We start from the raw sequence: 8,435 nt of genomic DNA on the forward strand, positions 1-8,435 counted from the left end.
CATCAGTTTTTGTTGCTGCTCTGTTTCGCTAGGCATAGAGTTTTCACTAAGCATACCAAATATAATGTAGTGGACCTTTTACTATTATGGGAGTTTCGACTGCCACATTCCTGCTAGTCTATGCGTGGAGTATCGTGCTAACGTCTTACTGAAATTTTGTGTCGTTCTTCCAGACAATGCCTCCCCGTCGTAGTATGAGATTGCGAGCTGACGCCGACCCCGCTCCCGGAGATGAGAACGGAGCGGATCCACCGCCCCCTCCTGTTGGGAATCAGGCAGGAGTAGTCCCTCCATTTCCTCCAGCAGCAGCTCAAGAGCGGGCAGATCCTCCAGTTCCCCCAACAGTTCCTCAGGTGAACCCCCAATTGGTGTTGCTTGTGGAGGCATTGTAAGCAGTGATCAATAACGCAGCACCCCAACAGCTTCATACTCCCCAGAGCGAGGTTCGCTTCATCAAGGATTTCAAGCGTTACGGACCCCCAACCTTTGACGGTGAGAGTGAAAGAGCGACTGCAGCGGAAGAGTGAATCAGAGAGTTGGAAGCCCTTTACTCGTATCTTGGTTGCGAGGACCAATTCAAGGTGAAGGGTGCGGTTTTTATGTTGAAGGGCGAGGCCCTGAACTGGTGGGACTCAATAGCAGCGGCAGAGGATCATGCAAATGTACCAATTCCGTGGGCGAGGTTCAAGGACTTGTTGTACGACTACTACTATCCGGAGACTGTGAAAGACATGAAGGAGGCGGAATTCCTGCATCTAGTCCAAGGAACCTTATTAGTGGCACAGTATGAAAGGAAGTTCGCGGAACTCTCCCGTTTCGCTCTAGAGTTGATTCCCACTGAGGCATTGAAGATCAAGAGGTTTGTTAAAGGCTTGCGCAATGGAATCAGAGGCCCGGTGGACCTCCAGCGACCCACCACCTATGCTGAAGCGGTTAGGGGCGCCTTGATTATGGATAAGGATGTCTCCAACAAGGCCTCACCCCTGCTAGAGGTCGGATCATCTTCAGGTGTGAAAAGAAAGTTCCCTCCGACTTGTGCCGACCCGATATTGAGAGCACCCCAGCACCAGGCTCAGCACCAGGGCATGCCGCCAGTATGCCCCAACTGCCAGAAAAGACATACGGGCCAGTGCTGGACGGGAAGCAAGGGTTGTTTCAGGTGCGGAAGAGAGGGGCATTTTGCAAGGGAATGTCCCATGTCGGCCGCAAATACACAGAGGTTAGGCCAGAGGATTTCCCCATCAGTTTCAACGTAGGGAAATAACCAAAGGGCTCGTGTCTTCGCACTTACTCGCAAGGAAGCGGCGGATGCCGAAACCGTGGTCACGGGTATTTCTTCTCATTTTTTTTGGGTGTTATGTGTGAGTGTATGCCCTTATCTTTGCATTGTGATCCAGGTACTGTCTTAGTCCATGATGTGCCTGCGTATGTATTGTTTGATTCGAGGTCGAGCCACACTTTCATCTACCCTCGAATTAGAGCCGTTAGGGTTTTTGTTGTCGGTTTCTACACCATCAGGGTCAGTTTTGATTGCTAGTGAAAAGGTGAGGGCAGGTGAGTTATCTTTTGATAATCAGACCCTAAGGGCAAGATTGATCCAGCTGGACATGCAAGATTTTGACGTTATTTTGGGCATGGATTGGCTAGCTACCAACCAAGCCAACATTAATTGCTCGAGAAGAGAAGTCTCCTTCCAACTATCTTTGGGTCGGAACTTTACATTTAAAGGAGTTACGGGTAGAGTCCCAAGGACAGTATCGGCGTTGAAGGCAAAACGCCTGTTACAGAATGGAGCTTGGGGATATTTGGCCAACGTCGTCGACATTAGTAAGACTCCACCTAGTATCGACTCCATTCACGTGGTCAGAGAGTTCCCAGACGTGTTCCCCGATGACCTTCCGGGGCTACCCCCTGTTCGTGAACTGGATTTTTGCATCGACTTACCACCCGGGACAGCCCCCATTTCAAAGGCACCGTACCGCATGGATCCAGCGAAACTTAAGGAGCTTAAGGCTCAGCTGGTAGAGCTCTTAGACAAAGGCTTCATTCGCCCGAGCGTGTCTCCTTGGGGTGCTCCCGTGCTGTTTGTGAAAAAGAAAGATGGATCTATGCGACTTTGTGTTGATTACCGAGAACTGAACAAGGTGATAATAAAAAATAGGTACCCCTTTCCTCGCATCGATGACCTCTTTGATCAACTAAAAGGAGCAAGGGTGTTCTTGAAGATAGACCTACGATCGGGGTACCACCAGTTGAGAATTAAAGACGCCGACATACCTAGGACAGCCTTCAGGACCAGGTATGGGCATTTTGAGTTTACCGTTATGTCTTTCGGACTCACTAATGCCCCTGCGGCATTTATGGACCTCATGAATCGAGTTTTTAAGAAATTTTTTGATCAGTTTGTGATCGTGTTTATCGACGATATTTTAATTTACTCCAAGACGGAAGAGCAGCACGAAGGACATCTGCGGTAGGTTCTTACCGATTTGAGGAAGAACAGCCTGTACGCGAAGTTCTGGAAATGTGAGTTTTTGCTGGTTAAGGTGGCTTTCCTTGGCCACATAGTCACCAGGGAAGGTATTGCCGTGGACCCGGCCAAGGTGGAGGCGGTCAGTGGTTGGCCAAGGCCTCGCACAGTGACCGAAATCCGCAGTTTTTTCGGCCTAGCCGGCTATTATAGAAGGTTCGTCCAGGATTTCTCTCGAGCGGCGGCGCCGTTGACTCAGTTAACCCGCAAGAATGCCACGTTCACTTGGAGCGATGAATGTGAGAAAAGCTTTCAAGAACTGAAGAAGCGGTTGGTCACGGCCCTAGTGTTAACAGTACCGGATGGGGCGGGAAGTTTAGTGGTGTACAGTGACGCTTCACGAAGGGGTTTAGGTTGCGTTCTGATGCAGCATGGGAAAGTCATTGTCTATGCCTCACGTCAGTTAAAGGTACACGAGCTTAACTATCCCACCCATGATTTGGAGCTTGCTGCGGTAGTGTTCGCCTTGAAGATATGGAGACACTACCTATATGGGGAAAAGATTCAAATCTTCACTGATCATCAAAGTTTGAAATATTTCTTCACTCAGAAGGAACTTAACCTAAGGCAGCGGAGGTGGTTAGAACTGGTAAAAAGACTACGACTGCGAGATCAATTACCATCTGGGTAAGGCAAACGTGGTGGCCGATGCACTCAGTAGAAGAGCAGCAAGCGTAGCTCCTCTGGTAGTACCTCTTGGACCAGTGTTAGATGAGTTGGACCGTTCTGAGGTGGAGTTAGCGGTAGAAGATGTCTCAGTAGTGCTAGCTCAACTCTCGGTCAAACCCACCCTAAGACAGCGAATCATCGCTGCACAAAAGGGAGATTCCAGTCTGAACAAGGGTGGTTTCGTTATGCTGGGCCAAGGAGATTTTTCCCTTTCGGAAGATAAGGCCCTGCTCTATCAGGGGAGACTGTGCGTGCCAAGAGATTTTCCTTTAAGGAGGGATTTACTAACCGAGGCTCATAATACCCCATTCTCGGTGCATCCTGGGAGTACCAAGATGTATAGATATCTTAAGAGACACTATTGGTGGCACAATATGAAGTGTGAGATTGCTCAGTTTGTTAGTAGCTGTTTGACGTGCCAACAGGTGAAAGCCTCCAGACAGAGGCCCGCCGGGTTGTTGCAACCTTTAAGTATACCGGTGTGGAAGTGGGATGACGTAGCCATGGACTTCATTACAGGGTTGCCGAGGACGACTAAACGTTTCACAGTGATTTGGGTGACTGTGGATCGCTTAACAAAGTCTGCGCATTTCATACCAGGCAAAGCCACATATTCAGTAGAAAGGTGGGCGGAACTTTATCTACATGAAATAGTTAGACTTCATGGCATACCAGTGACCATAGTGTCAGATCGGGACTCCCGTTTCACGTCAACGTTCTGGCGGAGTTTGCATAAAGCTCTGGGGACACGACTCGATTTCAGTACGGCGTTCCACCCCCACCGATGGCCAAACCGAGCGTTTGAACCAGGTTCTGGAAGATATGTTGAGGGCTTGCACATTGGATTTCGGTGGTTCTTGGGACAAACACCTGTACTTAGCAGAGTTTGCATACAACAACAGTTATCAGGCGACCATTGACATGGCCCCATATGAAGCGTTATATGGGAGAAAGTGTAGGTCGCCGGTGCATTGGGATGAGGTCGGTGAGAGAGTCCTATTGGGACCAGAATTGGTACAAGAAACTAATGGCGCCATCCAAAAGATTAGAGCAAGAATGCAGACGGCCCAAAGCAGACAGAAGAGTTACGCTGATGTTAGGCGAAGAGCATTGGAATTTGATGTCGGTGACCACGTTTTTCTTCGTGTGGCACCGGTGAAGGGAGCCCTACGTTTTGGTAAGAAGGGAAAACTCAGTCCAAGATTTATTGGTCCTTTTGAGATCTTGGAGCGCATCGCCCGGTCGCTTACCGGTTGGCTTTGCCACCGTCGTTGAGTGCAGTGCATAACGTGTTCCACGTGTCCATGTTGAGGAAATATGTCCATGACCCTTCCCACGTCTTGGATTACGAACCACTGCAGGTAGATGAAACATTGTGCTATAGGGAAGTACCCATTGGGATCGTAGCGAGAGAGACCAAAGTGCTGCGGAACCGGGTGATTGACTTGGTGAAGGTCTTGTGGAAGATCCAACAAATAGAAGAGGCTACTTGGGAGAGAGAAGACGAAATCAGGGCCCATTATCCTGAATTGTTCGAGCAACGAACTTTCGAGGACGAAAGTTTTTTGAAGGGGGGAAGTCTGTAACGCCCCGCGTTACTCAGGTTAGTTTGCCTCGAGTTCTGGGAAATTTTTATAACAAAATAGATTTTATTTATTTATTTATTTATTTCATTTTATTTTGTTTGATTCATCAATTATCTTTATTTAATTTAATTGTGGCATCTCGACTATTGTGTATTGCTACAGAATTAGTGGTGAGTTAGTCGCGTGTAGTTATTTATCAAATTATGGTTTAGTACGGATTCCGCTATGTGACACTTGTTTTGGGCCATTGGTCCAATTACGAAATTATATTATTGGCTTGTTTTAACAAGGAGGGGTTGGGTAAGTGGGCATTAAACAAAAGGAAAAGAACCCAAGCCCAAAGGAGTTAAAAGTTTAAAACAAATAACCCTAGCCATTGTTCTTTTCCTCTTCTTCTTCCTCAATTTCCCTCTCTTGTTGAAGCCGCCGGCCACCCCCACTCCGATTCTTCTTCTCCGGCGAGCAGCTTCGTTCAGGCGGCGTCGGACAACAGCTGGCGCGGGCGTCAGGCAGCAGCAGGCGGCGGCGCGTGGTCTCGGGCAGCAGCAGGTGCGGCGGCGGCGGCACGTGGTGGCTGTTCACGGTGTTTTCCCTCGATCCGACAAACTCCAACGACTCGAATAGCTTAGATCCGGGAAGCCCGGTAATTTTCTTTGACCCACCCTTGTTCGAAGTTAGATTTGGATTACCCACACTTAAACGAAATCGATTTGGAATACCCACACCTAAGCGAAATTGTTTTGTAGTAATGGACATCAAATCGAAGCCGTTGGAGGTCATTTTGGGCATTTTTCGCTGCTGTAAAAACGTGGACAGCAGTGTTTTGAGTGGTGTCCGGTGGTTATCTTTATCCATTCGAAGCCCGATTTACGCTACCCACCCCTTTGCAAGCTAGATCTAATTTACCCACACCTACACGAAGTCGTTTTGCGGTAATGAAACCCTTTGAACCCTCTTAGAGTTGTTTTCGAAAGCGGAACAGTATATTTATATTGCTGTATTTTTTCTGTTTTTTGTGCTTAGGTGTGAGTTCGACGCAAACTTAAGGACGTGGTTGTGTAACTAGCACCAGGGGCGAGTGCGTGCGTTATTTAGCGTTAACGGAGTGATTTTGATGCTGATTTTTAGCTAAACTAATTTAATTGAGGATGTAGGGATTGTTAGTTTTGATTTGTGAAATTCTAGTGATTTTGTTGTCGTCTTTCTATTATTGAACAATTATGAGGAAACATGCTTTCTATTCTTATTGTTGGAGGTGACTAGTAGATTCTGAATTGTTGTGGTTAAAAGTAACTGGCTCATGAAGTTTTGCAAACATGTTGTAAATGAAGTGCTCGCGTTGTTAAACTGATAATTAGTTTATATTGTTTTAGTTATGAGCTGTTGGGTGGTGACTTGTTTATTACAAGGAAAAGCATGCTTGTGAACTGTGCAGTGAATTGGAATGTGGGAAATATACTTGTAGGTGGTCTTGGGAGAGCTAGTGAAGTGGTGAAGGGTGAAGGGTGAAGGGACGGGTTGGCAGTCCGTTAAACTATGGGTGGTATGATCTGAAAATGCATATAAATCGCTTGGAGGTTCAAAGCCTTGAGTAGGTTCCTTAAGAATAAATGACAAGGCCGAACGTCAAATTTCTGTAAATGAATATTGGGGTCTTGGGGATAAATGTCAAGGACCAATACGCTGGGAAGTCATCGGTACCTTGGGGATAAACGACAAGGACCGGTGCACAGTTCAAGCCTTGGGAATAAATGGCAAGGCCGAACATCAAGTTTCTGTAGAGGAGTATTGAGGCCTTGGGGATAAATGTCAAGGGTCAATGCGACTCGAGGAGTTAGGCTTGAAGGGCTAAAGTAGAGTGGTGTTTGCGAAGTAGTGGTGCTAGGCCTTGGGAATAAATGGCAAGGTCGAACATCAAGTACTGTAAAAGGAGGGGGGGCGGTATCTTGGGAATAAATGTCAAGAGCCGTCATGCCTCAAGAAGTTAAACGGGGAGTATCACAGAGGGGTGTAGAGGGAGGTTTAGTACTATGGGACAAGGGCTAGTGAATCATTAGTTGTAGTCTTGGTAGTTCCGACGCATGGTTGTTGTATGTAAATGTCAAGTTATTGTTTTTTCTCTCGCTGTCTATTTAATTGTCTTGCTATCGTTTTATTTTATATGTCGTGACTGTGAGCATGATTTTTGTGTTAGTTAGGAAGGGCTACTTACGGAGTACCTTATGTACTCACCCCTCCCCCCTTTTTATCCTTATTTGTTTTCAGGTGTGAACAGGATCGACCGCGGTGATGACGGGGAGAGGGCTTGACCGAAGAGGGATCACTAGTCGAGTTAGTGAGGATAGAGGGAAGGGTCGTTTGGTATGAGTAGCGTTGGGATTTATTTTATGGCTAGGTGTGGACCCGACGAGCGATTTTGATTTCTTTAGAACTACTTTTTATTTTTTTTATGGATGTTATTGTTAAACGCGTCACTGGTGTCGTTGGAGTTTAGGTGTACGATTGTTTTATTTATTTAAGAATTTAGCCACTGAGGCGGTTATGAGATGTTTTTTTTTTATTTGCCCACGGAGGGCGAAGTTTCGACAGTTTATAAAATTTATATTTTTGGTGGAATTATGGAAGTCGAAGCTTTATTTTATTTAAATTATTTCCAGAGAGTTGGTTATCTCGTGTTTAGAGTTAAGGTTAGACAGGTGGATTATTTAGCATTACCTAGGATGGTATATAACATCCTAGGGCGTTACATCAACCCTTGAACAAAATAATCCACCACTCCCATTTTATATAAAGGGAGAGGAATGGGGAGGCAGAAACTATTGGGTGTGTTGCCTTAAACTCGTAGTTTGTATTTATGTTAAAACAAATGTATATTCAAAAAAGTTTTATTCAATAAATTTGTTGTTGAATTCATAGCATTGCATTGTCCAAAATCAATTAAACTAAATATCCAAGGTTATTATCATGTAACCGGGACAGTATATATATTGGGTATATATTTGATATACTTGTCACATAATTGTTATACCCCTGATATACGAGGTATATATTTGATATACCCCTGATATACAAGTGGATAATGTCCCGTGAATAACCTAAAGGGTCTATAGTATATGGATAAGGTTGGGTATGGCCCACTCTGTAAATGTTACAGATGACTCGATGCAGGTCGTTCGTGTGGAGACATGCAAATGGAGGTATCCTACACATGAGTTTGTATAAGCCCGGACTACGAAATAGCAAATCTTTAAATGTAACACCGTTGACTAACAGATTGCTATTTCATAGGATGACCAGACAACTCAGTCTCAATCTTAAGTGAGTTATGGACTTCTGTCCGTGAGGGCTCGTCCTTTGATCTGTATGGGTGAGAGTGGCCCGAGTTGCCGACTCAATATTCCTACCATGTTGAGGACGAGACCGAGCGGGGAGCTGGGAACATAACTTCACAAGATGGAATTCACTCCTCCCCGACTTTAAGGGAGTAGACGAGTGTTCTCTTAATTACTGACTCTGGGACTTGAACAAGGAGCCCCATCCTCTCATTGGCCCGAGAGAGACTTCCGGTTATTGGTCGGACCACAACCGGGTTGTTCATTAGTGGAGCAGTGGTATTTAAGGAGCAAGATGTAACTTAGGGGTCAAACGGT

At 46.0% G+C, this 8,435-nt stretch overlaps 1 pseudogene; it reads left to right on the forward strand.

Moving 5' to 3' along the window:
* The first annotated feature begins 1,412 nt into the window (after window positions 1-1,412).
* Window positions 1,413-4,785, forward strand: LOC148209726 (uncharacterized; annotated as a pseudogene).
* The last annotated feature ends 3,650 nt before the right edge of the window (window positions 4,786-8,435 follow it).

This window comes from Momordica charantia, assembly GCF_013281855.1.
Source record: "Momordica charantia cultivar OHB3-1 chromosome 8 unlocalized genomic scaffold, Mcharantia_2.0 BLBB01000008.1, whole genome shotgun sequence".
NCBI lineage: Eukaryota > Viridiplantae > Streptophyta > Magnoliopsida > Cucurbitales > Cucurbitaceae > Momordica > Momordica charantia.